Source organism: Ornithodoros turicata, chromosome 1 (genome assembly GCF_037126465.1).
Source record: "Ornithodoros turicata isolate Travis chromosome 1, ASM3712646v1, whole genome shotgun sequence".
In the NCBI taxonomy this organism is placed as follows: domain Eukaryota; kingdom Metazoa; phylum Arthropoda; class Arachnida; order Ixodida; family Argasidae; genus Ornithodoros; species Ornithodoros turicata.
In genome coordinates this window covers 89,373,417-89,391,417 of record NC_088201.1, presented here as the reverse complement: position 1 = coordinate 89,391,417, position 18,001 = coordinate 89,373,417, and the positions used below count along the sequence as shown (strand labels likewise).

Here is an 18,001-nt window from a genome sequence, read left to right as displayed (position 1 = left end):
CGGTGTTTGAACACCCTGGCAGATTTCGTAAGCCTAAGCACTGGAATATCTCTCTCCTCATGATACATTTGTCAGTGACTTCTCTGAAAATCGTTGTTAGGTTCGTCCCGACGAAACGCAACTAAGAACAGTTCCCGGCATGGATTTGGTGCAGGTCGCAGAGATAGCCGGGATCAGGTGCCTATTACTACTTCGTTTCCCGGCATGGACTTGGTCATGTTGCAGCAGATAGCAAGGATGAGGTGCATATCACTACTTCGTTTCTTGAGCAATATTTACATAATAGCATTGTCCGTACACAGCTTGCTTCACACAGCACAGCCTTGCTGTCCGACGTCCAGTTACTGATAGCATGTTTGCTCACACTTTCACTTCTTGAAGTCTGGCTCTAGTGCAGAAAGGAGTCCCCCTGAAGTGCAGCACTGCAACACCGGTGGACCTGGCACATCACAAATATTTCATGTAGTTCCATCTGTGCCAACAACTTCTGTTGAAACACAGACAGACAGTGACTCTGCAAGTATCTTTAGTAGTTCTTGTCTTTAGCAGCACAGGAAATATAGAAATATAGTTAACACATACATTATCTGTGTTCATTCAGGATCGCAACCGTGACGTAGCCACATAGTGGGAGGATCTAGCCTCAGCAGACCATACATACAGCTTGCCACTGAACTTGGGAACTCTCCATTCATCCGTGAGGTCTCGGATGTCGACTTCTGACATTCTGTTTTACACAGGACTGTCGGAGGAAGTGTTTCAGAGGATCCTTCTATGCCTCGAACAATCATTTCGGCCCCTCACACAATTGCCGTTGGAGGACCAGTTACTGCTTGCATTTATGCGCCTCAGCCTGGGGACTTTGTACCGAGATCTTGCTTGGCGGTTTTCTATATCTCCATCCTCTGTTTGCAAGATATTCAACACTGTCCTGAAGTCACTGAATTAAATTATGAAATACTCCGTGGTTTGGCTGCCGAAGTCAAGGATACAAAGCAGCATTCCAGATTTATTCATTCAGAGCGGTTACGAGAACACCAGGTGCATTCTAGACTGCACAGAAGTTTTCCTCCAGAGGTCAAAGAAACAAATAGCCAGGGCACAAAAGTACAGTTCCTATAAGGCACATAACACACGTATGTTTTTGATTGTTATTGCGCCAAACAGCTTTATAATGTATGTGTCCAAAGCATATGGGGGTCGGGCCTCTGATAAGTTCATTGTGAAGGATTGTGGAATTCTAGAGTACTTCGCACGAAATGATGAAATCATGGCTGATAGGGGCTTTACACTGGACCCTTACCAACTGGCAAGCGTCCAGTGAACACTGGCAGCTCAAGGGGTGAAGCTAAATGTCCCAGCCTTCACAAGAGGTAGGTGGATGCTGAATGTGCGAAGTGTGCTTGTGATATTGCTGCTAATTCATGCAACGGCTTTGCTTATCTCAAACTTTTCATTCCATTAGATGTTCTGACATTTAATGTTCTAATTTTTAATTTCCTGTGATTATTCAAGCCATAATACCTGGTTAATGACGTTTCGCTGTACACGGTCTCACAGTGCTCAGCTGAGGCTTGCTAACCAATACCAAAACCGTTTAAGTTAACCTATCGAGTACTGGGCAAAAAAAGTAACTGAGCCGAGTACCAAACAGCAGTACAATTTTTCCCCTGCTATTACCGTTGTTGTAGTGAATGTACTTTGCAATATGGTGGGGTAAATCTGGGATGTGCTTTTTTTCCTGAAAAATAGTGTGAGGCGGACTTGGCAAACTTTGGAGTTCAATTGGGAAAATACAATTTCTCACAAATTAAATTTCATAAAAGTGCTAAGAAGTCATGGCAAAATCTCCTCCGAGATAAATAGCATTGACTCCATAGTCTTCAAACAAGTAGAATTTTTAATACTTTTTTTTTCTTGTCCACGTCGGGTGAAATACTGTGTTTGTACCCCCTCTAGGTAAGGCACAGCTGTCTGAAGAGGAGGTCACCAGAACCCGACGGATTGCATCCGTTAGAATTCATGTTGAGAGGGCCATCAACCGGATGAAAACCTATCGAATATTCAAGTCATCCCTTAGCATCAAATGTAAAAAGACAATCGATATGATGATTTTTGTGTGCGCAGGACTGTGTAACTTTAAGCCACCCCTTATTGCTGAAGTAACAGGCACACAGAAGCAACAATGAGGGCAGACTGCACATGAATCATGAATAAAACGTTTTAGTCATTGAACTGTATAGTTGATTTTCACTGTGTAACTGGAAGAACATTTATATTTCTCAGTTCCTGTGATATCTTTACATCTGTGACCGCTGTTGGTACTCCAAGTCCATGTCCAGTGTACCTTCCCGGCTCATTTCCTCAAGTCGTGGTAACATACTTCCAAAATAAAGTTGGAGTTGTTTTTTTTTATATAACTTTCACTGAAAGGTACCCTTGCAAGTACTGCTGTTGCTACTGACCACACATATAAGAAACAGTTTTTTCTGAGTGCACAGCATTGTGTACTGAACTTGACGGTAATAGTTGTTAGGACCGCTTTCTACCAGAATGTAGTCCTTGCCTTTCTTGGCTATGTCATACCGCCCGTTGCCAATTAATTCTTCACAGTCCTCTACGAAGGGGCACTTAATTTCCAATATTGCATCACAGGACTCTACAACACCGCCCCGCGTGGCCGAAAGCCACGGATTGTCTTTGCACACATGTGTACCACAGTGTATGACACGAAGCCCAAAGTCAGTTTGGAACTGTTGGCAGGCGACTGCTTCACTCCTTATGCCGTGCTGTGTCGCAGCATTTCCATGAAAACTTGGAGAGGTGAGAGACTGCAGTGCCTTGGCCGTTGATGTTGTTGCTCGCTTCGGGACCCTTTTGATATTCGTGGCAGTTATTCGCAGCTTTCTGGATATGTACCACAGGAAGCTGTTCTGTGTCCTGGTGGCTTCCTCTAAAGTGGTCATTGCAGAAACAGAAAGGTCAATATATCTGCTGTACAACGTGTTGCATGGACTACAAGATGCTGGCAAACTGACGATGCCCTCATGTGATGAATGCTGGACAGGAGGTTTGCCTACTCGATGCTGTGGCTGCCGTGCTGGAGCTGCCATTGTTTCATGAAATAATGTGCCTGCAGTGAAGAACACCGGTCACTAAGGTGCGACATACATTAAGCACACATTTTATTATTATTTATTTTATTTTCATATTTTTTTATTATTAAGCATACACTTTATTAAGCTTCCAGGCTCAATCAGTCTCTGTATGCTGTGCTCCTACATATGAAGGCGAACGCATTTCAGGGCTATGAACCACAATGTTTACTTACATGAGACTGTTCCCAAATACAAAAAGGTAGCACTTTTCACACTCAGTTAACTCTGCAACTGCAGCATAATACACCAGATCATGTCACATGATGATGCTCACCAGGTATATTTATACTGTTGTGAAATGGGGACCTCTTGCAAAACTCCTTCAGATCGTTGTCGTTCCCACACAGCTGTGGCAAAGGGGGCTGTTGCCTTCTTGGGACATCTTTGTCTATGATTCTTGTCTGTACTTTGAAGTTGATATCTTGAAGGGCTGCAGGCTCCATGTTTCTTTTGGTGCCCTTATTCCATGCAGCTCCTCTATTAGTACACGCCACCCAGTGAGGCCCGATACCACGGCAAGATCCACCTTCCACAACAGGGCCCCAACATGGCTGCATTCTTTGCCTTTGCCTGCTATACATGTGCAGCCACCACCAGCCACTACCTCACCAGCTCGCTGACAGCACACCCATGATTCATGATGTACTGATTGTGTGCCTGTACTTGACATTTCAGTAACACAAGAGAGCTGTCAATCTCGTGCACAAACACTGCACCAACCCAGCCACTCTGAAGGTATGTGTACGAATCCATGCTTCGAAAGGCGCTTACATCCTTCAGGTCGCATGCTTTGTTACTGACAAGATAACACACAATGTGAGGCATTCGTACCCGTGGCCACTTCTTCATATCATCACTCCAGCCTGCGATAGAGCTTGGGTGCTGATATACTTTGTTACCTGTGCAAACACCGGGAGAAATCAAGCATCGCAATCAGTAAAGGTGCTTATCTGCACAACATAGAACAGGCACGTTCACACGCAGTATTCAAACACACACACACACATGTGGCATACGATATTAGGGCTCATGTGTGCATGGCTTTGTCACAAATGGCAACGGTACAAACAACCACCTCAAGTTAAAATAAAAACAGCATAACCCATAAGCGTTTCCTGAATAATAAATGGAATAATTCCCATCTGCACGTCCTCTAACAACAGCACTTTGGGCTGAACCTCCCAGAGAGACCCAGGCGCCTTATGCCGTCAAGTTGGCGTGGTGCATCATTGCGCGAACGGAGCCTGAAAGAAAGAAACGAAAACTAGCGGTGCACAGTGTTCCGCCAATATTATGAAGAGATAACAAATATGACAAACAAGCATTCAATACGAAGGAAGGAATAAACGCTCACCTCCAATGCATATTGTTGGTTGGACAGGTCTTCTTCCTTCGCCTGTAGCGGCTCCGGCCGATACGCCTGAATTATTCATTCTAAGCTGGCATAGACAACAGTCACAGTTTTGACAGCTTTTTCTTCTCTCTCTGTCCCACGGAAAACTCCAAGCAAAGGCACAATCCAAGAAGCTGCAAGTCGAACTGGCAAACACGTCGATACGTGCAGCGACCCACAGCACGCAAAGGCTTTCCCATTTATCCGCACAAGCCAGCATGGCGCCGATACCCTTCGCACGCTAGGCGGCGCTGCGCTGCCAAAATGGCGACGCCCACGGAAAATTCATGTATATGTAAAATTTTCAGATGGCTGCGCCACAAACACAACAAAGCGGTCCCTGCCTACCTTTCCTTTTAGTTTTTTTTTCTTTATCAATAAATAGATACCCTGTCCACCCTCACACATAAAAAAGTAAAAATTCATTAGAATGTGTTTGACTGCTGTCAGTCATATAAGAGCCTTCATACGGTTTACAACTGCTTGGCTGTTAAACCGTGTGAGGGCTCACATATGAGGGTGAGTGCACTCACCATAGGGCTCATGCCTTCAGCGCCGTCAATAGGCTTTACGTTCTGCAGGCCTCACGTGTGGGTTTCTTCATATTTTGCACACGTCTCGCATGCGTCAATTGACCTCAGTTCTTAATGCACTCATACTGACCTCACCCATAGGTGGGCATTTTCGTTATTTTCAACATCACTCGCCCTCACCCTCACGGCCCTCAGAAGCGCAAGCCCTCACTCACCCTCACCGTCACGGCCCACACAAGCGCAAGCCCTCACTCGCCCTCACCCTCACCGCCCTCACCATCACGGCCGTCACGGGCGAATGCCCTCACTCGCCCTCACCATCACGGCCCTCACGAGTACATGCCCTCATTCGCCCTCACCATCACGGCCCTCATAACGCAAGCCCTCTCTCACTAGGGTCTTACCCTCATGAGGTCTCCTGTGAGAGCACTCATGAGGTCTGAGGGGCACCATGTCTGTGTGAGTGAAGTCCCCGGTGAGGCCTGAGGGGTGTGAGGTCAGTATCAGTGCATTCAGAAATGAGGTCAAATGACGCATGCGAGACGTGCGCGAATTATGAAGGCACTCACACGTGATGGCTTCAGGAAAGCGAAGACTCTTGACAGCGCGCAAGCCATGAGGCCTATGGTGAGTGCACTCACCGATACGGTTTAACACTCTAGCAGTTGCAAAACCGTATGTAGGTTCTATATGACTGACAGCAGCGAAACAGACAGCATTTTTACTTTTTTTATGTGCGTGGGCTGGACAGGGAATCTATTAAGCTACAGGTTTTCCCGTCCATTTTAGTCCAATTGCCATCTGAATTAGTCCAGGTGCCATCTGAATTAATCCATGGTGTTTTTAAGCACTATAACCGTGTGTTCACACGAGGGACATCTTTGTTTTAGTGGAAGAAAAAGTAAAAAAAAAAAACTGCTGATGTGCACGTTTTTAGCAATTTCCTTTATGTCGCGATGGGAGCACAGCGAAGCGTCCTCAGCTGACTGATTAGTTGGTGATATGGTTCCGGCAACACAACAACTACTGGCAGGGTGCACTTTAAAGGGCTGGTGTGCACTTTTCTAGCAATTTCCTATATGTCGCGATGAGAGCACAGCGAAGCGTCCTCAGCTGACTGTTTAGTTGGTGATAATGCTTCCAGCGACACAACTTCCCGCGGAATGCACTTTAAAGGGGTGGTATGTACGTTTTTAGCAATTTCCTCTATGTCGCGATGGGAGCACGGCGAAGCGTCCTAAGCTGACTTATTAGTTGGCGATATGGTTCCAGCGACGCAACTACCGGCAGGGTGCACTTTAAAAGGCTGGTGTGCACGTTTTTAGCAATTTCCTCTATGTCGCGATGGGAGCACAGCAAAGCGTCATAAGCTGACTTATTAGTTGGTGATATGGTTACAGCAACACAACTACCGGCAGGGTGCACTTTAAAGGGCTTTTGTGCACGTTTTTAGCAATTTCCTCTATGTCGCGAAGGGAGCACAGGGAAGCGTCCTAAGCTGACTGATTAGTTGGAGATATGCTTCCAGCAACACAACTACTGGCAGGGTGCACTTTAAAAAGCTGGTGTGCACGTTTTTATAAATTTCCTCTATGTCGCGATGGGAGCACGGCGAAGCGTCCTAAGCTGACTGTTTAGTTGGTGATAATGCTTCCAGCGACACAACTTCCCGCGGAATGCACTTTAAAGGGGTGGTATGTACGTTTTTAGCAATTTCCTCTATGTCGCGATGGGAGCACGGCGAAGCGTCCTAAGCTGACTTATTAGTTGGCGATATGGTTCCAGCGACGCAACTACCGGCAGGGTGCACTTTAAAAGGCTGGTGTGCACGTTTTTAGCAATTTCGTCTATGTCGCGATGGGAGCACAGCGAAGCGTCCTCAGCTGACTCATTAGTCGGCGATATGGTTCCAGCGACGCTACTTTAAAGGGCTGGGAGCACTTTAAAGGGCTGGTGTGCACGTTTTTAGGAATTTCCTCAATGTCGCGATGGCAGCACAGCGAAGCGTCCTCAGCTGACTTATTAGTTGGCAATATGGTTCCAGCGACGCAACTACCGGCAGGGTGCACTTTAAAAGGCTGGTGTGCACGTTTTTACCAATTTCGTCTATGTCGCGATGGGAGCACAGCGAAGCGCCCTAAGCTGACTGATTAGTTGGTGATATGGTTCAGCAACACAACTACCGGCAGGGTGCACTTTAAAGGGCTGGTGTGCACGTTCTTAGCAATTTCGTCTATGTCGCGATGGGAGCACAGCGAAGCGCCCTAAGCTGACTGATTAGTTGGTGATATGCTTCCAGCAACACAACTACTGGCAGGGTGCACTTTAAGAATCTGGTGTGCACGTTTTTATAAATTTCCTCTATGTCGCGATGGGAGCACGGCAAGCGTCCTAAGCTGACTGATTAGTTGGTGATATGGTTCCAGCGACACAACTACCGGCAGGGTGCACTTTAAAGGGCTGGTGTGCACGTTTTTAGCAATTTCGTCTATGTCGCGATGGGAGCACAGCGAAGCGCCCTTAGCTGACTGATTAGTTGGTGATATGGTTCAGCAACACAACTACCGGCAGGGTGAACTTTAAAGGGCTGGTGTGCACGTTCTTAGCAATTTCGTCTATGTCGCGATGGGAGCACAGCGAAGCGTCCTAAGCTGACTGATTAGTTGGTGATATGGTTCCAGCGACACAACTACTGGCAGGGTGCACTTTAAGAATCTGGTGTGCACGTTTTTATAAATTTCCTCTATGTCGCGATGGGAGCACGGCGAAGCGTCCTAAGCTGACTGATTAGTTGGTGATATGGTTCCAGCGACACAACTACCGGCAGGGTGCACTTTAAAGGGCTGATGTGCACGTTTTTAGCAATTTCGTCTATGTCGCGATGGGAGCACAGCGAAGCGCCCTTAGCTGACTGATTAGTTGGTGATATGGTTCCAGCGACACAACTACTGGCAGGGTGCACTTTAAAGGGCTGGTGGGCACGTTTTTAGCAATTTCCTCTATGTCGCGACGGGAGCACAGCGAAGCGTCCTCAGCTGACTGATTAGTTGGTTATATGGTTCCAGCAACACAACTACCGGCAGGGTGCAATTTAAAGGGCTAGTGTGCACGTTTTTAGCAATTTCCTCTATGTCGCGATGGGAGCACAGCAAAGCGTCCTCAGCTGACTGATTAGTTGGTGATATGGTTCCGGCAACACAACTACCGGCAGGGTGCACTTTAAAGGGCTGGTATGCACGTTTTTAGCAATTTTCTCTATGTCGCGATGGGAGCACAGCAAAGCGTCCTCAGCTGACTGATTAGTTGGTGATATGGTTCCGGCAGCACAACTACCGGCAGGGTGCACTTTAAAGGGCTGGTATGCACGTTTTTAGCAATTTTCTCTATGTCGCGATGGGAGCACAGCGAAGCGTCCTCAGCTGACTGATTAGTTGGTGATATGGTTCCAGCAACACAACTACCGGCAGGGTGCACTTTAAAGGGCTGGTATGCACGTTTTTAGCAATTTCCTATATGTCGCGATGGGAGCACAGCGAAGCGTCCTCACCTGACTGATTAGTTGGCGATATGGTTCCAGCAACACAACTACTGGCAGGGTACACTTTAAAGGGCTAGTGTTTACATTTTTAGCAATTTACTATATGTCGCGATGGGAGCACAGCGAAGCGTCCTCAGCTGACTGATTATTTGATGATATGGTTCCAGCGACACAACTACCGGCAGGGTGCACTTAAAGGGCTGGTGTGCACGTTTTTAGCAATTTTCTCTATGTCGCGATGGGAGCAGAGCGAAGCGTCCTAAGCTGACTTATTAGTTAGTGATATGGTTCCAGCGACACAACTTCCCGCGGAATGCACTTTAAAGGTCAGCTATGCCGATATCCCAAATAGTCGAAACGGTTGTGATATTCTGAAAGCCCACATCCAGCTCTCCCCAAAATACACCTTCATTCTCTCAGTTCGGTACAGTACCATGTCAAAAAAATAGGTAATTCATTCCGAAACACACATGGGCACAGCCATTTTTATGACGTAGATGCGCCCGAACGGGCATTGTGACGTGTACGCGCCTTCGTACTTGTCAGTGGATTTCAGCTACGGCTTCTCGCGGCTTCACGTATCTGTGCTTGAAGATGGCGGACAGCCGGGTTCCACCGTTCCGCGATAAGTAAACAGTGCAGCAGCTGCGAACTTATTCGCGAACCAACCTCTGTGCGATGTTGTGACTGGAATTCGTCGTTTGTGTTTTGTGAGCACGTACAATTTGTATCAAGTCGCGTCTGCGTTAGCCCCTTTACAGCACTTGCCCATTGTAGAGGCTGACGTTTCGACAGCCGTGTCAGCAAGAAAGTGCCGACAGCGTTTTACTACTGCAGGAAAATTGTGCTATGTATTTGAGAAACCGCATACTGCTATGGGACAAGTTTTACGTACGATTTATCAATGTGCAACAGCGTCGACGATGGTATGTAACGACGAAAGACGTAAAACGAAATACAAATCACATTTTAAACTTTTTGTGGGACTCTGTGCATTTTCCAGAAGCTTTCTTTGAATCACGCACTCCCATGTCACGCTGCGTTGTGTGGTACACTACAAACTACTGCATTTTATGTCTAACATCTGGATATTGTTTGTAATGAACACCGTCGCACAAAAACATGCACACGAAAGCTCCAGTAGCCATGTGGTTGCACACTATGCAGACGCAAAAGAAGTATCAGAGCACATATTGCCACTTAGAAATGTGGTGTCTGAAGAGTTAGGGCATAGCATAGATCCTAGAAATCAGATGCACCATATCCTTCTGTAGAGTGCTCTTTCAATTCACAACTCAGCCCATGGGGTGTAAAAGTATTAAAAGCAGTTATGTGACTTGTCGTCGTGGGTGACATCACTGGCCAGCCTCGGGATTAATTCCGTGCTCAGGAATTATTGTACAAAGCACTTTGTATGTAGGACGTGATAAGCAATATGTAAGTTGCAACCTTGTCTGCAGCATTCTCGATTGCCTCTTACCTATACAGTTCGAGACACGTTATCAAACCATTTGCAAAGGGCACTCTTACAGGGGCCGTGTAACCTGAGTTTTTAGTATAAAATTTATAAAAATATAAGTATACAATATGTAATATGAAATTTATATAAAATCAAAAATAACATTTATAAAAAGAATTTATAAAAATAAATAAAAAGGCTTCATGGAAGCAATCCGTTAGCATACCCATTGCACATGAAGCACAATTATATATGCTTGGACATCATCTAATTAATCTTCTGAACCATATGTGTGGCTGCATACGAAATTTTTATGGGCATCCTCTACCTTCCTATTCCTACATGTGCACACGAATAACAGTGCATATATGTGAAGTGGCAAAAAACAACGCTAGACTCTACCATCATTTATGTCTGGTGAACAGGGAATATCTCACTAGAAAAGAAGACATTTGTGCATTGTTTGGCAAGCAAATAAATATATTTATTTACATTTTCCATAAATCAACAATGTTGTGACCTGGTGCAAATATTAATGTCAACAAGTAAAGTACTTACAAATTATTCCTATGTGCTCAAATGCAGATATGACAATTCTGTTTTTGTACCTCAGCACAGTACAGTTTCAAAATTAACAAACTGCACAGCATCAGCAATCTTAAAGTATCTGAAGAGGGGAATCACATAAAGCTCCTATAATAGACTGTGCAAACAAAGCTAAAAAAAAAACAAAGTACTTCAAGAAAAATCTGATTAATCGGTTGCCGTTGTGATATGTACTACTATGCACAGTTCATGAATGGAACATGTTACCTCATTGCATTGCCTCCATGTGAGCACTAGAACAGGCAGCTTTTTAGGTCGCTCTTTCCGTGTTTTTCTATTGTCTTTTTTGTTTTCTGTTTTTGCATTAGCAAGCATGGCCATAGTGAATCACAACAACCAAGGACAGGATGAGACATCTACAATGCGACTGCTAGCTCTAAACTGATATATTTATTAGCAGACTCTAGAATATACACACATATGCTGCTAAGAAAATGACAATTTAACCAATAGAATAACAGACAAGAAAAAGGTTATATATCTTCCCCTCTCCTCATTCTATTTCGCAGGCAGCCCTAGTATCATTCTCAGTGTGTCCGTGCGTTCCCTTTGAGATAACGTATCTCTGACACAAGCAAATCCAACAGCGGACTGCTTACGGATGCAACTATCCTGGATTTCTCTAACCACTTGTTATTTAACCGCTGCCTTGAGCTGTGTGTTCTGGAAATTTAGGCAGCATCCAGAGTCCCTGCAATGTGTTGCCATGTTTCTCGAGGGCCTGTGTTTCACTATGGCTCTCAGATACAAACTACCCCATTTCAACACAGTAGAAAACACAGATTTGTAAATAGCATCTGTTGATTGCACTGTACATACCCCCCACATAAAGGATCATAGTGGATACTACATCTTGTGCGATAATGTCAGGAACACAAAAAATATAGATTTTAAACCACTCTTACGTCGTAGGAGTAGTATTTGTGTGAAGCTGCGCAATTCCTGTCCTGCAAATAATTTAAACCATATGTTTCATCTGCCAGCGTGATGATCCCCTGAAAAGCAATTCACACTTGGCGGGAACTACCGGTTCTGAAACCTATCCCTGACATGTGTAGCCATCAGGGCGGAAACCCAAGGGCTGCGGTGGAAAAGACAAACACACACGGGCTATGTTCTCTCTGTGTATCAGCTGCTCTGGCTAGGTTTCTATTCACGCTTAATGGCCTGTATCGGTAATGCATGAAGACCACTGCTAAGTAGTGTTGAGAAACACCACTTTATGTTTGCCATGTCTAAATGAAACGTACCTGACCTGATCCAAATTAACCGTTCAGAGTCTGGAACACACAAAGAGAAAAACGCAACACACGCCACAACATTAACAGATAGCAAATGAGCTGTAGCGAGCTCCACCTTGGGACAAAGTCAACAAGTAATTCACCAAAAGTCAATGAGCGCCTGAAATGTAACATCTCCAGTGGCGTAGCCCGACCTCAAAGGTAGGGGGGGGGGGGCTCGAAACGAAAACCCCCCCCCCCCCGGCTGATCCTGTGTCGACAACACACACATACTTGTGCACACTTCAAACTGAGGATTAAAAAAGGGAACGAAAATAGTTGATTTAGACGTTCACAGTACGATTACATGTATAGGCTGTCATGACCAATGAAGTGGTGTCACGAGATTGGAAGTATTTTGAAAACCCATTTCTTTGAAAACCATTCAAGAATGCTTCTTAGATAGACGCCATGAACTGCAAGAACTTTCGCGATAGTCACACTGGTCCCCCCCCCCCATATATTATGTTCTCGGATTTGCACGATTTGTGTGGGTCGGTCTTTGGCAGGTAGGGGGGGGGGGCTCGAGCCCCCCCCCCCTAGCCCCCTCGTGGCTACACCACTGAACATCTCTGACTGGTAGCAGGATGGCCCACGTTCAATTCCTGGTGCTAGCACTGACTGGCTTTTTCATGAATTATTTGTTGGAAGATTCGATGTGCTTGAGAACCATTCGTCAACCATTGTATCCTCATAGATGGGTAGAAATCCAGTGAACCGGTAGAGATGTAGGAAGGGAGTTGCCTCAGGACAGAAGCCGCCGATATTTCGGACAGAGACTGTTCTTCTTCTGTATCCTCATGAGGTGATGAGGGTTTGTCATCCCAAAGAGACTCCCTTTCTGACATGTGTCCTTATGGATGCTCATCACTGCAGAAAAAAAGAAAGAAAGAAAGGAAAAGCATTTAATGACAAGAAATGGATAGTCGCATTTACTGCATAATGATTGTGCACAACAGAAAGAATACTTTTGCACAGAAGGCTGTACTTCTTGATGTCTAACATCAAGTTACAAAATTCCAGAATATATGACATGTTGTACGGTAGAGAATAAGTAGAGTTATTGAGTTGTCGAGTTGAGTTGAGGGGGCAGTTGTACCCCCTTTTTATTTTATTATATATGATTATATAATTATATTTATGTCTGTACCACCCCTCGCTCTCTACATTACAACATGTTTTATATATTCTGGGATTTTGTAACTTCATGTCAGACATTAACAAGAGCAGCCTTGTGCACGAAAGTCTCCTCTCATTAAAATTTAGATGCTCTCAACAGTCTTCTTTCTGTTGTGAATCTCTATCGCAGCATACCTGCACATTGCTGTTCTATGTACTGTGACTTTGCAGTAAGAGTATGGACTTTGGGTAAAAAGACTACACAGCACTGCTCAGGTATTTTTGCCTATCGAACAGTATGTATGTATGCAGTATGCACACAGTATTTGTGCACCGGACCCACTAAAAATGTAGTGAATGTGGCATTGCCCACGGTAATGCACCAAGTTGAACACAATTATTGTAGAATCCAGGTATTTTAGCTTACATGTCAAGCCAGTACCACACCAGTATCCAGTGTGAAGTTATAAACAACAAACAAATAAATAGTTTCCATTTTTCTTAGCTCTCAGAAAACAGACAGTGAATTAATAAGAGTAGACAATGTTAACATGAATTCTGGGCTATTCTTCAGTTAAAGATTCACAGATAGTAAAGGCACCTTCCTCAATGGACGTTGATGACACTGAAAATTCTAAAATGTTATCAGAGGCGACATCAGCTTCGGTGTGTCAAAGGATTGTATGTCCAACAGTAATCCAGCTAACAGTAACAAAAATGTGCAAAAGACAAATTAACTGAACTAATGTAACGTACCTTCTATATCAGACAGTAAAGCTTGTAACACCCCATCCACAGGAACCAGTGTCCAGACACAAAAGTGCATGAACTGGGAGATAGCAGCTAATCGGAATGGCGATCTTTGTTTTCCACCCTGGAAGCACAGGTTGTAACTCTGAGGGCAGATTTAGAAGTGGTGTCAAAATGTCTGCATGCGAGTGCACATGAAAAGTTGAACATAGATGAATACTCAAATTATAACATCACATTGTCATACCTGTTGGTGGAGGTGGACTGCAACTAACGTGTCAGCAATTTCTTCATGACCAGATGCAAGCCAGATCATGCTTCATTTCCGCCTTCAGCGTGCACCTGTGATAATTCAGAAGTTAGATTATCAATAGTACTATTGTGTTGTTAATCGTGGTTATATCAGAGTAAGCGCAGTAGGACAGCTGCACAATCGATTCATTAAGCTTGCTATTTTTTATATCTGAACCTCGACTTACCATTTTTTGCTCTCGTTTTTTGCCTTGATCCTCCGTGGCACGTTCAAAATGTTATGCGTCGGGCACCTCAGATTTTCATCAGACGATTTCGTGCCGAGATTCCAAATTGCCTCTGGAGTCGCGCGTAACCTATGATAACATTCGTGAACGAAATCCTTGCAGTGGAAATTAGCAGGCACCACTGTCAGCCAAGAGCTTCGCGCTGCTTGGTCTTTTGGCAGCTTATAATAGGTAACACTCAGTGGCGTAGCCACGGGGGGGCTAGGGGGGGCTCGAGCCCCCCCCTACCTGCCACGGACCGGCCCACGGAAATCGTGCAAATCCGAGGAGAAAATAATATACATATGGGGGGGGGGGGGGTGACAGTGTGACGATCGCGAAAGTTCTTACAGTTCATGGCGTCTAAGCAGCACTCTTGTATGGTTTTCAAAGTATGAGCTTTTCAAGATCCTTCCAATCTCGTGACACCACCTCATTGGACATGACAGCCTATACACGTAATCGTATTGTGCACGTCCAAATCAATTATTTTCGTTCTGTTTTTTTTTTACCGCATTTTGCGGCGTGCACGAGTATGTGTATGTTGTCGCGAACAGGATCAGCGGCGGGGGGGTGGGGGGGGGGAGTAGGGCGAGTTTTCGTATCGAGCCCCCCCTACCTTGGAGGTCTGGCTACGCCACTGGTAACACTTGAATGCACCGATGAATTGTTCTAACAGCGTAGCACTCTCGCATCTTCGACAACTTCGCCGTGGCATATTTACGATTCATATCGCTCCAGCCCATAAAAGGCAAGGTCAGAACAAGGAAGTGCACTTTCCAAACGACGCTGTGCCAAAAAAAAAACATTCACATGCTCTGTTTCCGGCTTAGCAACAACATAACAGCTGTTCGCTTATGTACTGTTGGGGACACGGTTGTCTAAAATCTCCAGCCCGTGGCCGAGCAGTCCCCTATCGGCGATGTCGCGCACGAAGGAACTATACCATTACAGTCTGCGAGGTAAGGCCACGCAGCGCCGCCTGTCGAGGAGGAGGAGGAGGAGGAGTGTCGTTGGGAGGAACCCGAGAGGTCTACCTGCCTGATTAGGCGGCATGTTTCTGGGGAAGGGAAAGGTGGTGGAGAGGAGGAGAGGAAAGGGTGAAGTTGAAGACCGAGCGGAATCCGCTCGGGGGGAGGATAGCTGCGTCCATGGGCCGACTTCAGGGGAACTGTGCCGGCATACGCCTATTACACATCTGAGGGAAACCCAGGAAAAACCCCAGACGGCACAGCCGGTCCGGGGATTCGAACCGCGGACCTCCCAGTCTCCAAGCGTACGCGTTACCGCTGCGCCATCGGAGCTGGTGCGCCGCCTGTCGGGAGCGAGTACCATTGCACTCTCAGCGTCGTCTGCTACGGAGAGCAGTTCAGCGAGGCCTCCCCTCGGGGAGGGTATTGGTGTAGTTCCTTCGTGCGCGACATCGCCGACAGGGGATCGCTCCGCCACGGGGTGGAGATTTTAAACAACCGTGTCCCCAACAGTACGATGCACAGAGGAGGAAACGAAAGAAGCCAAGCAGCCAAGCCAAGCAGCCAAGCCAAGAGCCCATGCCAAGCCAAAGACAGATAAACCGAGAGCAGTGACGTTGGTGCGCCCGTGCGCAGGGTTTGCCGACGGTCTCACGGCCGGGCGTGGGAACTAAAAAAACTGTTTTTTAAAAAACTACGAACAGTTGGAGCAAGATATTTCGCACACATATTCAGTGTTCGGTAATGAACACACAGCGCGAGTATCGCTCAGTTCTGCGGCAAGTCGGCATATCTGACCTTTAAAGGGGTGGTATGTACGTTTGTACCAATTTCCTCTATGTCACGATGGCAGCACAGCAAAGCGTCCTAAGCTGACTTATTAGTTGGCGATATGGTTCCAGCGACAGAACTACCTGCAGGGTGCACTTTAAAGGGCTGGTGTGCACGTTTTGAGCAATTTCCTCTATGTCGCGATGGGAGCACGGCGAAGCGTCCTCAGCTGACTGATTAGTTAGTGATATGGTTCCGGCAACACAACTACCGGCAGGGTGCACTTTAAAGGGCAGGTGTCCACGTTTTTAGCAACTTCCTCTATGTCGCGATGGGAGCACAGCGAAGCGCCCTAAGCTGACTGATTAGTTGGTGATATGGTTCCAGCGACACAACTACCGGCAGGGTGCATTTTAAAGGGCTGGTGTGCACGTTTTTAGCAATTTTCTCTATGTCACAATGGCAGCACAGCGAAGCGCCCTGAGCTGACTGATTAGTTGGTGATATGGTTCCAGCGACACAACTACAGGCAGGGTGCACTTTAAAGGGCTGGTGTGCACGTTTTTAGCAATTTCCTCTATGTCGGGATGGGAGCACAGCGAAGCGCCTCAGCTGACTGATTAGTTGGTGATATGGTTTCAGCAACACAACTACCGGCAGGGTGCACTTTAAAGGGCTGGTGTGCACGTTTTTTAGCAATTTCCTCTATCTCGCGATGGGAGCACAGCGAAGCGTCCTCAGCTGACTGATTATTTGATGATATGGTTCCAGCGACACAACTACCGGCAGGGTGCACTTAAAGGGCTGGTGTGCACGTTTTTAGCAATTTTCTCTAGGTCGCGATGGGAGCACAGCGAAGCGCCCTAAGCTGACTGATTAGTTGGTGATATGGTTCCAGCGACACAACTACCGGCAGGGTGCACTTTCAAAAGCTGGTGTGCACGTTTTAAGCAATTTCCTCTATGTCGCGATGGGAGCACAGCGAAGCGCCCTAAGCTGACTGATTAGTTGGTGATATGGTTCCAGTGACACAACTACCGGCAGGGTGCACTTTCAAAAGCTGGTGTGCACGTTTTTAGCAATTTCCTCTATGTCGCGATGGGAGCACAGCGAAGCGCCCTAAGCTGACTGATTAGTTGATGATATGGTTCCAGCGACACAACTACCGGCAGGGTGCACTTTAAAGGGTTGGTGTGCACGTTTTTAGCAATTTCCTCTATATCGCGATGGGAGCACAGCGAAGCGTCCTCAGCTGACTGATTAGCTAGTGATATGGTCCCAGCGACACAACTACCGGCAGGGTGCACTTTAAAGGGCTGTTGTGCACATTTTTAGCAATTTCCTCTATGTCGCGATGGGAGCACAGCGAAGCGCCCTAAGCTGACTCATTAGTTGGTGATATGGTTCCAGCGACACAACTACCGGCAGGGTGCACTTTCAAAAGCTGGTGTGCACGTTTTTAGCAATTTCCTCTATGTCGCGATGGGAGCACAGCGAAGCGCCCTAAGCTGACTGATTAGTTGATGATATGGTTCCAGCGACACAACTACCGGCAGGGTGCACTTTAAAGGGTTGGTGTGCACGTTTTTAGCAATTTCCTCTATATCGTGATGGGAGCACAGCGAAGCGTCCTCAGCTGACTGATTAGCTGGTGATATGGTCCCAGCGACACAACTACCGGCAGGGTGCACTTTAAAGGGCTGTTGTGCACGTTTTTAGCAATTTCCTCTATGTCGCACTGGGAACATAGCATAGATTGCGACATCCACCATCCATTCAACTACTCTCTTCGGATCTTGCAACCAGAAACCAGTTCCGCCTCAGTGACACTCAGTGACACTCTTCTGGTCACAAGTACCAAAGCCGTTTCATGACACATCAAGTACAGCTGAAGCAAAACTGGAT

The 18,001-nt window shown here is 46.2% G+C and overlaps 1 pseudogene; it reads left to right on the top strand.

Moving 5' to 3' along the window:
- Positions 1-670: 670 nt before the first annotated feature.
- On the top strand, positions 671-1,366 carry LOC135366054 (uncharacterized; annotated as a pseudogene).
- Positions 1,367-18,001: the final 16,635 nt, after the last annotated feature.